Source organism: Podarcis gaigeae (genome assembly GCF_964106915.1).
Source record: "Podarcis gaigeae genome assembly, chromosome: W".
Classification (NCBI taxonomy): domain Eukaryota; kingdom Metazoa; phylum Chordata; class Lepidosauria; order Squamata; family Lacertidae; genus Podarcis; species Podarcis gaigeae.
Window position 1 is genome coordinate 13915340 of NC_139695.1, and position 15231 is coordinate 13930570.

Genomic DNA, 15231 nt, shown 5'->3' on the forward strand with positions numbered 1-15231 from the left:
CCTCGGACGACAAGGAGAGTTCCTTCCGGGGCTTTCCGCCCTCACCGCCAGTGGGAGAGGAGGCGGGGGGGTGAAGGGGGCCCTGGGGGGGAGGTGGATGTCAGGGAACTGCCATCGGAGGGACAGGTGGTGGAGAGGCTCCAGGAGAATAGGAGAGACTCTACAGCAGAAGAAGGAACCAGTAGGGGGAGAGCAGGAGTTCCAGCGGAAAGGGAATCGGGGGAGAGGCTCTGGGATACTTCTAGTGAGAACAGTGAGGAGGTAACAAGACCCCCTTTAGCAACCCCCACCCCTCGCCGGAAGCTGTCACGCAGAGAGTCCAGGAGGCGCATGTCCGTCAAACAACTTTTATGTTGGAGTAAGTTCCGTAGACGCCCACTGTCGGATTCTACCAGCGACTGACGGAGTCATGCTTTGGGGGCTCCGTTAGTGCCTAGGTTTGGGTGACTAGCCAAACCCCAGAGGGATCAAGCTTTTACGCACAAGCAGCTCATTATCCCATCACACGATGGTACATCACACCGGTAAAATTGGATAAAATGTATAAAAGTGGAAACAAAGTATGTTGGAGATGTAAGCAGAAGGAGGGGGACTTTTACCATATGTGGTGGGTGTGCCCATATGGTAAAATTTTGGGAGCTTATATACAATGAATTAAAAAAAATTAGATATACTTTTTTTAAAAAACCAGAGGCATTCCTCTTAGGAATAATTGGTGATGAAATTAAAAAAGAAGATCAGAGTTTGTTCCAGTATACGACGACGGCAGCCAGGAAACTGATAGCTCAAAAATGGAAATCAGCAGAGACTCCCACGATTATGGATTGGCAAGTAAAATTATTTGAATATGCAGAATTAGCAAGAATGACACATAAAATTAGACACCAAAAAGAAACAAAGTTTATTGAAGAATGGAGTAAATTCATGACATATATTGAAAGTAACTGCAACAAATTAAAAACTACAGTAGGTTTAACATAAACCTTGCGACATGTAAATAATAGATATAGAAACTGCAGGAGAAGAAGTATAACAAGAAAACTGTAACAGGATAGGAAGGAGGTCGAGGCGTGATCCAACGCAGTGTAAATAAGAGGATGGTACTCAACGATTGCTAAGAGTGTTTATTTTCATTTTTGTTTGTCTGTTTCCTTTTGTTTTCTGGTGTGTTTTTTTTTGTTCTATGTGTAGCTGAAAATTTCAATTAAAAAAAAAGAAAGAAACAATAAAACTAAGGACAAAAGAGGAAGCAGAGGGTTACTATCTTGCAAATTTTGAAGGGTCTTTGAAGGAACAGCTGGAGTTTAAGGAAGGATTGGAAAGGCTCCCCTTTTAGTTTCGCTTTTTTAAAAAACTGCACAACGAAAATAGAACTTTTGGGTCTCCATTTTTTGCTTTACTTTTAAATAATAAAAAAAAACATTTTTAGCAGCAATCAAGGGTAGACTGGACGATCTGTCAAAATATATTCTGGCTGTTTTATATTGTTTTATGGTCTTACCAGAATAGGTACTATTTGAAAGCTGCTGAGAATTTAAGTTATAGAACTGCAAGACTACCCCCCCCCCCCGGTTCAAAGCTCTTTGTGGAGACGAAGGAAGTGTTTTACAGCTTTACAGCACTGCTTCTTTGTTGCGGTTGAGAAATATTCGGCTTCTCTGTAGGGGAGTATCTGGCTCGGATCTTTGGACATAACTACTTTTATTCATGATATAATTTGGCTAATTTTTTTATATATATACATATATAACTCCTGTGGCTCAGTAGTTGGTTTTAAAAACTTAATATTTGGATTTAAAAATACAATTTGATCATGGAATAAATTTATTTTATACATCTGTTGAAACGGTGGAGTAGCCTAATTGGTGGCAAGAAGATTATTTTTTATTTTTTCTTTCTACATTGTCGAAAACTGGGAATCTTTAGCCATCCAAGAGGCAAGAAGATCTGCTCTTTGGTTATTTTTTTCTATTCTGGTTTTGTGGGTTATAAGTGGAATATATAATTCTAAAACTTTAAATATATAATTTTAAAATCTGGGATATTGTTGGAATCGGAAGTCAGTGGCTACGAAAGTGTCAAGAAGAATATATCCACTGTTTTGAGAGGTGTTGGATCCTTCCTCTCTCTTCGTGCTGGTGTAACTGTTTTCTTACTGTTGGTCATTTGGGAAGGATTAGGAAGGGTTTTGGAGAGTGCTTAATTAAAATGACTCATTTACAGAAGAAAGTGAGCAAGGGGGGAACACCCAAGGAAAGGAGAGGCTCTAAACAGGAATCAGATTTTAAAGGGGAGATATTGAAAATGTTTGCAGAAATTAAAAACGATATAAAGCAGAGTGAAAAGAATATAGAGACTAAATTAGAACAAGTAGGTAAAAGGATTAGACAGATGGATAAAAAAGTCGATGTAGCAGTGAATGAACTGAAAGGACAGTTAAAGGAAGTTACTAAGAGAACACAAACTTTAGAAGAGGGGATGAAAGGGACAAAGTTGGAGATGAAAGAAGTGAGAAAAGAGGAGGAAAAAAATAAAACTGGGATGTCGGAAATTAACAAAGCACAGGAGGAGGTATGGGATGCGATTGCCATGAACGAACTCAGGCAACGAGAAGTTAATTTAAGACTAAGATCTGTGCCAGAGACGCAAAGTGAAAATATTAAAGAGAAACTAATAGCAGAGATAGCACAATGGTTAGAGCTTCAGACAGAAGAGGTGACAAAAACAGTGCAAAACGCATTCCGAATGAAAGTAAGAACAACTAAGGCAAGGAAATTTCCAGGTGATTGTCTAATTACATTCAAAGACAGAGAAATGAGAAATATGATACTACAAAAGAACAGAGAGAAGAGATTGAATATTGAAGGAAATTACATAATTATCTTTAAAGACATCCCAATTAGGCTTTTGAAATGGAGAGACCCATATAAACCAATGGTGCAAATTCTTAAGAGAAATAAGATAGAATTCAAATGGGAATTTCCGGAAGGGATTTCCTTCTTTTACAAAAGTAAGAAACATAGACACACGAGCCCAGAGGAAACAAATAAATTTCTGAAAAGATATAAGGAGTTAAGAGCAGATGAAGAAGAAGCAAGAGGTGCAGAAGCTCTAGCAGAGGCCACAGGTGGCATGGAACTGGAGGAGGGAGAAGAAGAAGACAGGAGAAAGACGGATGAAGAAGAAGAAGAAGAAGAAGAAGAAGAAGAAGAAGAAGAAGAAGAAGAAGAAGAAAGATTATAAAATTTGTACATAAATTAAAATTTTAATAAGAAGTTAAAATGGCATTAAAATTATGGACTTGGAATATTAATGGGATTAACGAGGGGGAAAACGGAATAAAATTGAACAATATTTAAAAAGGAAAAATTTGGACATTATATGTTTACAAGAAACTCATGTGGCAAGAAGACACAGAAAAGTGTTGATTAATAAAAGATTAGGAAATGAATTCATATCCTCGGACAAAAATAAAAAGAGAGGGGTGGTATTATATATTAAAAATAAAATCGAAGCTCAGCAGATTTTCAAAGATGAAGAAGGAAAAATCATTGCAGTCCAGATCAAATGGCAAGGCGAAAAACTAATAATAGTCGGGATCTATGCACCCGACTATTTTACAAAAATCTAGAAGAAAAATTGTTTGAATATATGGACCAAAAGATTATAATAATGGGAGACATGAATGGAGTGGTGTCAATGGAAATGGATAGGCTGAGAGCAACAGGGACGAGTAAGGATGGAAAATTACCTAAGACTTTTTTCTCGATGACAAAGAATTGTAATTTGATAGACATCTGGAGGCTTAGACATCCATTAGGAAAAGAGTTCACATTCCATTCTGAACCAAATCAGTCAATGTCAAGGCTAGATCAAGTATGGGTCTCTAATGAACTGACTTCAAGAATATTAGATATAGAAATTCAACCAAGAGTAATTTCAGACCATAGTGCAATAAAATTTGAAATAAAAGGATATGAGGAAAAAACTTTTAGATGGAGAATTCAGGATTACCTTCTTGATAATCAAAAAATTATCGACAGAGCACAAAAACATTTGATGGACTATTTTGTTAATAACTGCAGTAAGGGTACGAAAATGAATACAGTATGGGACGCCAGCAAAGCTGTGATGAGAGGATTTTTTATCCAGCAGAATTCATTGAAAAATAAAAGTAGAAAGAAAGGGAAAAAGGAAATTTTAAAGTAAATAATGGACAATGGGCAAAAATTAATTAAAAAAAACTAACAATTTGAAAATAAGACAGAATATAAAAGTTTTGCAAACACAATTTGCAATGATAATAAATAAAGAAGTGGACTGGAATATAAAAAAGGATGAGACAAAGGAACTTTGAATCTGCTAATAAATCAGGAAAATGGCTGGCATGGCAGATTAAGAAAAGGAAGGAACAGAATACTGTTAACAAAATCATCATTGAAGGTTCAGAAATAGAAGATCTGAAAGGGATTCTTGGATTTTTACAGACATTTATATAAAAGCAAAGAGAAGAATAATATGAGGAAAATAGAAAGATTCTTAAAAGAAAAAGAGGTGCAAAGAGGTGCAGAAGAGCCCGACAGAAAAAAAGACAGACTGAATGCCCCAATAGAAAGTGAAGAGATAAAAGAGGCAATAAAAGAATTGAAAAAAGGGAAGGCTCCAGGACCTTATTATAAGGAAATGAGACACATCCTACTTGCACCACTAAAAGAAATTATGAACAATATTTTGAAAGAAAAATAAATTTCGGAAACCTGGAAGGAAGCCTTCATCACATTTATCCCAAAACAAGACTCAGATTTAACACAAATCAAAAACTATAGGCCTATTTCATTGCTAAATACAGATTATAAAATTTTTGAAAGCATTTTAGCAAAGAGGATGAAAGAGTTACTACAAGAAATTATCAATAAAGATCAAGCGGGTTTCCTTCCTGGCAGACAGATGAAAGATAATATAAGGAATATTGTCAGGGGCTCAGGAGCAGAGGCACAGGAGAGGGAGGAAATGGAGAGCGAGGGGGAGGAATCCGAAGGGAGCGTAGGCGGTGACAGTGATCAGAGGGATTCCATGAGCCTCTCCAGCGAATCGGAAGATTCACAGAAGGGAGCGCCGATGGCCAGGGCAAGGGGGGTGCCAAGGGGAAAACCCCAGAAGGAAGGGGCCAGCGGGGACTCCCAGAGCAGCAGTTGGAAATCAGGACCAGCTTCCCCACCAGAGCGCAGTGGGGGGGAGGAGTCCCAGGCATCGGGACCAGTGTTTTCACCACCAGCAAGAGGAGATGAGTCAGGATTGGCCACGCCTCCATCGGAGAGCGGGGAAACGGTCAAGAGGAAAGTTACCGGCTGGGCGCGCGCGCCAAGTTCAAATGTACAGGCACAGCAGGTAGCCCGGATAGGGAGCCAGGTCCTAAAGCCCGCCGGAAGGAGGGGCAAGACTCAGGGGGGTCAGCGTCAGAAGAGTCCAGAAAGGAGGAAACCCCAGGGGGCAGAAGGACCCAGAGGAGGAAAGAACAACGGAAGAGGTGGCGTAAGGCTAGAGTCTTAAACTGGTGTCTAGGAGGCGGAGACTCAGATGGAGCTTCGCCGGTCTAGGTTCTAAGACGTAGAGTTGCACGCTGCGGTTTGGAAATGGAAACTAATCTTCAATAAAGACTTTTATACGTTATTACTGACTAGCGTTGGTCCTCTGTGAGCTGGGACCTGGAGGCAACTCTGACAAATATAATTAATATTTTGGAATATTTGACTACCAGGAATGCTAATATTTGTGGATGCAGAAAAGCCCTTTGATAATATATCATAGCAATTTATGTTAAAGAACTTGGAATTGATGGATGTGGGAAAGGAATTTTTCAATGGAATAAAGGCTATATATACAGAACAGAGAGTAAAGTTGATAGTTAATAACATCACTACAGAAGATATAAAAATAACTAAGGGTACAAGACAGGGATGTCCTCTCTCTCCTTTGTTATTCATCTTGGTACTGGAGGCCATCCTGAAATCAATAAGAAAAAATGAAGAAATAAAAGGGGTGACAGTAGGTCAAAATGAGTATAAGGTGAAAGCTTTTGCTGATGATCTGGTAATAACGGTGGAAGAACCAGTCAAAGTGTGGGGAAAATATTAGAGGAGATAGAGCAGTTCGGTCAAGTAGCAGGGTTTATATTAAATAAGAAAAAGACTAAAATAATAGCAAAAAACATGAATCAAGGTATGATAGAGACAATGCAACAACAGACAGGGATAGAAGTGGTAAAGAAAATTAAATATTTGCGAATATGGTTAACTCCCAAGAATATTGATCTGTTTCAAAATAATTATATACCAGTGTGGAATGGAATAAAAAGAGATCTGGAGGTGTGGGGAAGGATGAAGTTATCATTTTGGGGGAGAATTTCAATGATAAAGATGAGTGTGCTGCCAAAAATGTTAAAACAAAAAAAATTCCTTCCAGTAGCACCTTAAAGACCAACTAAGTTAGTTCTTGGTATGAGCTTTCGTGTGCATGCACACTTCTTCAGCCAAAAATGTTATTTTTGTTTCAGACAATCCCTATAATTAAGGGGGCATCAATTTTTAAAGAATGGCAAAGAGTAATTTCAAGGTATATCTGGCAGGGTAAGAAGCCAAGAATTCAATACAAGTTATTAACAGATGCGAAAGAAAGAGGAGGCTTCGCCCTGCCAGACTTGAAATTATACTATGAAGCATCATGCCTCTGTTGGTTAAGGGAGTGGATAAAATTAGATAATGGAGAGCTGTTGGATCTGGAAGGTTTTGACAACAGATTTGGCTGGCACGCATATTTATGGTGTGAAAAGAAGAAAATACATAAGGTTTTTGAAAACCACATTTTCCGTAGATCTCTTATAGAAATATGGGATAGGTATAAAAACCTATTGGAACCAAAACTTCCTCACTGGTTATCTCCATTAGAAGTGATGAGTGTTAAAAAGATCAATATGAGGGGGAGATGGATAACATATGGAGAGCTAATAATAAAAGAAGGAGGGAAGTGGAAAATGAAACCATATGAAGAAGTAAAAGAGTATGTGTATTGTCAGGGAACTGCCATCGGAGCCAAGAGGGGAGGTAAGGCTCCCCAATGATGCCGGAGAGGGAACCAGCAAGGAAAGAGGGAGAGCTTCCGCTGGGGAAGGAAATCAGAGTGACGCCAGGAAGAAAGGGGAGGCTGAGAGGGCTTCGGAGGGAGGGCTCCGAGACTCTTCCAGCGAGATCAGCGGGGAGAGCACGCCTACTCTGCGCAGAAAGCTTCCGTGCAGGGAAGCTAGGAGGAGACTTGGTGTCAAAGAATTTTTATATTGGAAGAAGTTCAGGAAACGCCCACTGACGGATTCTGCCAGTGACTGAGACAGCCAAGGTGTAAGGGCTGTCCAGCCAGGGAAAGGTTTAGTCATGCAACTCAGCCTGGAGCAGTTTGCGGCTTACACACAAGCAACCCCAACTCCCATTACATGTATGATTGGTTGCATTACTATCAGGTTAATGAAATGTTTAAAAAGGATTTTAAAGAGTATGGTTATGTGGAAAGAGATTCAAAATTTCAAATAGAAATATTAAGTAATGATCACAAAATATTATCAAAAATGTATAAATTGTTGCTGGAATGGTATACAAAAGACGAAGAAATTAAATCGGTGATGGTGCATTGGGCTAGGGATTTTGGATATAATATACAATTTGAGGAGTGGACAAAATTATGGAATGATAGATTAAGATTTACGGCATGTACTGCGTTAAAGGAAAATGTTATGAAAATGGTTTATAGATGGTATATTACACCAGTAAAACTTGCAAAAATGCATAAAACATGTAATAAGTGTTGGAAGTGTAAAGAAAAGGAAGGGACATTCTATCATATGTGGTGGGAATGTAAGAAAGTGAAAGGCTTCTGGGAAATGATTTATAATGAGCTGAAAAAGATGTTGAAATATACATTTATTAAAAAAAGGAAGCTTTTCTTTTAGGAATGGTAGGAAATGAAGTAAATAAAAAAGACTGTAAACTTTTCCAATATGCAGTAACAGCGGCGAGAATACTCCTAGCTCAAAAATGGAAACAGGAAGAATTACAGACGATCGAAGAATGGAGACTGAAATTGACGGACTTTGCAGAATTGGATAAATTAACAAGGAAGATTCGATATTTGCGAGACCAGAAGTTCATCAAGGACTGGGGGAAATTTACACATTATCTGAAAAGTATATGTGATAAGCAGACAACGCTTATAGGTTTTCAAGATGTTCTGTGAAAGTATAAGAAATATTGTAGAAAAGGGAATAAGATCAGGGAGGTTATAATTTAAAGGCAATAGAAAAATTAGAAATGTGTAAACAAAAGAAAAGATTAAAATGGAAGATTGGCAGAGAAACTGAGGGAAGTCAAAAAAGAAGACTATGTAATAAATTTCAAAAATGGTTGTATAAATTTGTATTTGAAAATGAATAAAAATATTTTTTTTAAAAAATCAGCTGACAGGAAATGAGCACCCCTGGCTGTTTGTGGAAGCCAACAGCTGAGTGGAGAAGCAGTAAAGCAGCCCCAGGCAGATGCACCTATCCCGGGAACCACAGTGAAGGTGAAACTACAACTCCCAAATGGTCGCAGGCTAGAAGTATATGTCCTGGTGAACTCAGGAGCTTCAGCAGATTTCCTCGACATAGACCTGGTGCAGGAGCATGGGTTAGTCTTGCTATCCTTGTCTTTCCCACTGCGTGTGAAGACGATCAATGGCAGGCCGCTGTTGGCAGGGGAAGTGGCCTACGAGTCACCACCAATGAGGGTGGAAGTAGCACACCATGCAGAGACGATGGCCTTCCACGTGACTAAACTGTTGGGGCATCTGGTGGTTCTGGGCATGAGCTGGCTCACGAAACATGACCCAGTAATTGCTTGGGGTCAGTGATCTCTAGTTTTTTGTTCCGCTTATTGTCGGAAGCACTGCTTGGGGGTGGGGGAGGTGGTCCAAGTGAGAGTCAGGGGGCGGCAGTAGAGGGGAGACTCACTGGGGCCGAGAGTTTGATACCCTTGCAGTATGCAGCCTATAAATATATTTTTTTTTGTGAAAAAGAGGCTGACAAGCTGCCCCCCCCCCAGATCTTATGATTGCAAGATAGATCTGGTTCCAGGGGCCAAACTATCCCCTGGGAAGTTATACTCCATGTCAGAAGCAGAGTCCGAGGCCTTGAAAGAGTTCTTCCCAAAAAATTTGTGCCTTGAGGAACACGTAAAACACATTACAGAAGTGTTAAGAAGGCTGAGCACATAGGTTGTATGCGACGTTAGAAAAGTGCCAGTTCCACGCTGAGGAGACAGTTTTTGGGCTATTGCATTTTACCTTGAGGAGTACACATGGATAAAAGCAAACTGCAGGCAGTGTTGGAATGGCAACAACCTAAAACGAAGAAAGACGTGCAGAGATTTCTGGGATTTGCAAATTTTTATAGTAAATTTGTGCCGAACCATTCACAGATCACGACACCGCTCACAGACTGTTTGAGTGGTAAGAGGCCCTTTCAGTGGACCAAGGGGACTCAGGAGGCCTTTGCAAGGCTGAAAGCAATGTTTGCTTCAGAAAAATATCTGATGCATATCGATCCACACAAACCTATGATGGTAGAAACAGATGCCTCAGACAGGGTGATCGGTGCTGTTTCGCAGCAGAAAGACAGGCAAGGAGATTGGAGGCCATGTTCCGTTTACTCTAGAAAGCTAAACCAGTTTGAGCAAAACAATACAATCTGGTATGAGGAGCTGCTCGCCATACATCAGGCTTTTAAGGTGTGGAGACACTTTTTAGAGGGAGGGCAGCACCAAGTGGTGGTGCATACTGTTCACAAAAATTTAGAGTACCTAAGGACTGCACAGCAGTTGAACCAGAAGCAACTCAGGTGGGCAGAGTTTTTTGCTGGGTTTAACTTTAAGATTGGGTATGTGCCATGGTATCAGAATGCCTGGGCAGATGCATTATCCCAAAAACCTGAATACATGGTGGAAAAGGGACCTCCAGTGATGAGGGACATTTTGAAACCAGAACAATGGGAGTGTGCAGCTACAATAGTGAGTAACAGGGAATTCCTGGAGCAAACTGCTACTGATGAGTTCACATCAACGAAAGAACAGTGGCAAGAAATGTTAGTTTCTATTTCCCTCACTGAGCAGCAACTGCAGTCACAAGACATTGTTTTGCATTCCACAGTCAGAGTTACTGTTGGATTCCCACGGGAATGGGAGACTGGATGTGACGTTCACTGGTTTCCTGTTTTTCACTGTTCTCTCGGTGTTCTTTGTTTCCGAGAGGAGTTGCTTCTCTGCTCTCACAGAGGCAAGATGCATGTTTGTATTCTCTCAGCATAGAAGTGTAAATAAAGTTAAGAATGTGGCACATAATGCTTATCCTTCTGCTGTGTGAACTACTTCGTTTGGGCTCAAGATAAGACGAGCCTGTATCAGCTTCAGATGGGCCGAAGCTGGTCAAAATCTAACATTTTTGGTTCCAGGCCCAGATAAACGGAATCAGACTGAAGAATGGCTGCTGGCAGAGGAACAGAGGAACAGAGGATCGGAATGCCAGCAGAGGCAGAGGGACAGATCGGATGTTATCTGCTCTGCGCGTCAAGAAGATTGATGAGAGGTATGTGCTCATTGCTCCGGGCAGCCTGCCAGCTCCTAATTAATGGCTTTATGACTGGACTTTGAACTTTTAAAGCCGTTTGCCGCGGCACAGGCTCACAGGATTGGGAGGCTTGAAAACCGAAAGTACTTTTACAAGTGCTTTTGGAAGCAGCTGTACTCAGACGCAGCTTGTTTAAAGCAGCAGAGATGGCTAATGCAAGGCTGGCTGATGCTTGTGGAATTCTTTCATGATACTACATTCTTTGGGTTCAAGTTGGGAGTCCGTTGCCACTCAGATTGCTGTTCAGCCAACTGCTCAGATCACAGTAGCACATGTTACTGCCATGATTCTGAATGAAGCAGACAGGCGAGGTGCTAGCTGCATGGGTAAGGGGGAGTCTTCACAGACGTCATCCCAGAATGCAGTGGAACCACCAGATGGGGCCAAAGCTTTGAAGGCAGTGAAATGCTACTCGTGTGGACGTCTAGGCCATATGAAGAGGGAATGCAGATTTCCCAGGGCCAAGACAGAGCAGCGCAGCGCAGCGAAGGCTGATCACATGGCAAAGGCAAAGGTCCGGTGTCCAGGACAACGCAGCACAAGGCAATGGTCTCACGCTTCACTCCAAAGGTTGTAAAGGTCCAGAAGTCAACTAGATCTTTCTTCGTGGTGGATTCGGGTGCCACGAGACACTTATGCAACGATAAGCGACTGTTCGTGTCTTTTACACCGCAGGAAGGTGCGATTCACCAGGCGAATGACCACACGATCTCCAGTCAAGGCTACGGAACTGTTGTTCTTCACAATTTGGACTTATCGATACAAGATGTTCTCTACGTTCCAGATGCTTCACACAATCTACTCAGTGTTGCACAGCTAAATGAATGGAAAATTGACTTGACGTTTCCTTCAAGAACAAGAAGTGCACCATCACAAAGAAAAACGATTATGTATTGCATGCTGAGTATGTTGATCGTTTGTTTGTTTTGTATTTTGATGATGATGTGCAGGATGAAACTTGTTGCATTGCAGGTTCCAACAAAAGTTTGCATGCAGGATGTATTCATGATTTTCACAGAAAATTTGGTCATTTACATTTTGAGGCAGTATCTAAAATGCCTGCCTTGGTTGAAGGTATGACTATTAAACCCTGCAGGTACCACATGAAGTGTAAGGCATGCGCAGCAAACAAAATGGCTGCAAAAGGTAAGGTGTCTAGTAGGCAAGCTACAGAACCATACCAGGTTGTTCATGCTGATTTGGTTGGTCCACTATCGCCCTCTTTGGGTGGAAACAAGTACTTCATGGTTCTCATTGATGCATTTTCCAGGTATATTTATGTGTACAATCTCAAGCAGAAATCAGAGGCTTTTCCAAGGTTCAAGGAATTCTGTGCTTGGTTGGAAAATGTGCATGGTAAGAAGATAAAGACTCTTTTCACTGATCGGGGGGGGGGATTCACTTCTCAGCAGTTTGAAGCTTTTCTGACTGAGAAAGGAATTCAACACGATTTGTCAAGTCCTCGTTCGCCATGGCAGAATGGACTTTGCGAGAGGGCAAATCAAACATTGCTTCAAGGGTTAAAAACCTTGCTGCATGATGCCAATCTTCCAGAGAGTTATTGGGCCGAATCTCTCTCGTGTTTCATTTACAGCTATAATCGCAGGTTATCTTCAGCGATTGGTTGTACCCCCTATGAGAAGATATTTGGCAAGAAACCTTACATCAAACACATGAGAATTTTTGGTTCTGACATGTGGGTTCACACACCACAAAGCTCCAAGTCAGGCAAGCGTGGATTGCATGGTATCTTTCTAGGTTATCAGAAAGGTTCTTACAGAATAATGATGACTGACTCTAAGACAATTAAGCTCACAAGAAGTGGTGAGTACAATGTCAAGTGGGGGGAGAATGTGGGAATTTTCCAGTGCTATCCTGATGACAGTGATGAGACTGAGGATAGGCAACAGCAGCAGCAACAGCCACAGCTGCCACAACAACCCAAACCCACTGATGAAGGTCCTGATTCTGAGTCTGAGACTGAATTGGGTGATTCAGAGGATTTCAAGAGTGCGAAAGCCTCTATGCGACCCTCTGAAAGCTCTGATCAAGAATTGGAGGAACCATTGTTCACAATAGGTCACTTTTCTCCTAAGAAGGAAGAGGAGAGTGTTGAAGACCTACGGCTAATTCGCAGGTCACAAAGAGCCACTAAAGGCAGACCTCCAAAGAGATTTGCTGATGAATTTGCTAAGACAGCAGTAGCAGCTGTTAAAAGCTCCAAGAAGGTATTTGAACCTTCAAGTTTCCAAGAAATCCAGGCTTTGGATTCAAAGGATGCTGAGCCATGGTTAAATGCCATGAAGGCTGAGCTTGATTCCTTAGAAAGGAACAAAACATGGGAGCTAGTTCCAGTAGTTCCAAGAATGAAACTGCTTGGAAGCAAATGGGTCTTCAAAGCGAAGACAGATTAAAACGGCAAGATAGTCAGGCACAAAGCCAGATTGGTAGCCAGAGGTTTTTCACAGGTACCAGGTGAAGACTATCACGAGACCTACTCACCCACCGTGAGGTATGAGAGCATTAGGCTTATGCTCAAGCTTGCTGCAGAAGAGAATCTTCACGTTAGTCACCACGATGTGAATACAGCATTTTTGTACGGATCTCTAGGCGAATCTCTTTATATGTTTCCACCTGGTGGCGTACAAGTAAAACAGGGATTTGTTTGTGCTCTGAAGAAATCCCTTTATGGTCTCAAACAGAGTGCACGGTGTTGGCACCCAAAACTCACTGAAGTATTGTTTTCTCTAGGTTTTAAGCAAGGGAAAGCTGATCCATGTGTATTTGTCAAAGAGGAGGGGCAAAAGAAGCTGTATTGCTTGTTTTATGTTGATGATATTTTGTTCTTTTGGAAGGATGTCACAATGTACAATAACGCCCTAGCTCAACTGAAAGAGCACTTTGACATGAAAGATCTTGGTGAGGTAAACAACTACCTATCTTTTGAAATAGAGAGAGATCAAGACGGTAACATTCTAGTACACCAGTCACGGAAAATTGCTGATGTGTTAAGCAAACTAAACCTGATGGATGTTAACCCTGTAGACACACCGATGACAACAGGTTATCAGGTAGATGACACTGAAGAAGCATTTTCTGACACTACACTGTACAGAAGTGTGCTAGGCAAACTAAACTTCATTGCCAGATGTTCAAGACCTGACATTGCTGTTAGCTGTAATTTGCTAAGCAGACAAGTCAACAATCCTACTGTTAAGGATTGGAAAGCTCTGAAACGCATAGCATGCTATTTGAAAGGCACTATGGATTACAGACTGAGATTTAATAATCAGAAGTCTGTTGGTCTTGAGATATTTGCAGATGCAAGTTTTGGTGGTGACACTACAGACACGAAAAGTACGTCTGGAGTTTGCTACATGTACAATCAGGGTCTATTTGATTGGTCATGCAAGAAGCAAACAACAATTAGCTTAAGTACTTGTGAAGCTGAACTGAATGCACTGTCTTATTCACTTAAAGATTGTGAATGGTTGTTACAATTGTGCAAAGACATGAAAATTCCTGTCAAATGTCCAATCCAGGTTTACCAGGACAACAAAGCATGTTTGGCTTTGCTGAATTCTGAAGGTTGTAAGCAAAACATGAAGCATTTGCAATTGAAACTGCAACATGCTAAGGAACGTGTTCAGAAGTGTGCAGCTACAATAGTGAGTAACAGGGAGTTCCTGGAGCAAACTGCTACTGATGAGTTCACATCAACGAAAGAACAGTGGCAAGAAAAACTGATGAGCTATGCAGAACTGGCGAAGTTGACATATAAACTATTGGCAAAACCTATTGCTGTTTCGCAACTTTCTGGCTAGTTGCAGGACCTTAGCCAGACCTAGCAGAGTACACACAGAATCCACGGAAGCAATTGGCGACTTGGCTGCAGACTGGATAGACGAAGCAGGAACCAGGAACTTGTAGTTAGGTGTTTATTATATACAGTGGACTATTTACAGGAACAGAACATGGATCTTTTGCTAGCTCTCTCTGACATGACTGACAACGCCTACACTCACTGACACACAGAACCACTGAACTACCAGTTAGTAGGCAATTAATTATCACTCCCTTGAGAGAGCTTGACCAGTCAGGGAGCTGTCTCCATGCCTCTGTTATCACCAGGCAGACTTACTCCTTCAGATTGCCTTCTGGCTGTCTGCCAAACCTTAATTGACTCTGTGTGAGTAGCTGCACGTACACAGTTTCCCAACACCCCCTCACAGCTCTCACACAGTGCAATTAACTTCTGAGCACATACAGAATATTTTACCCAACTTTGTTCTGCAAACCCAAGCACTCACACATTTGCTTGTTTTTTACAAACGACAACGGTTTCATAAATATGTCAGCAACATTTTCAGCACTCTGAACATCTTCACATGCAATGACATTTCTCTGTACATTACATAACACATTTTGGTATTTTACGGCCACATGTTTAGATCTGATTTAAACTGTTTTACTGAGTGTTATACAAGCTTGATTGTCAACATACACTTGAATTGGAGAATTGCATTG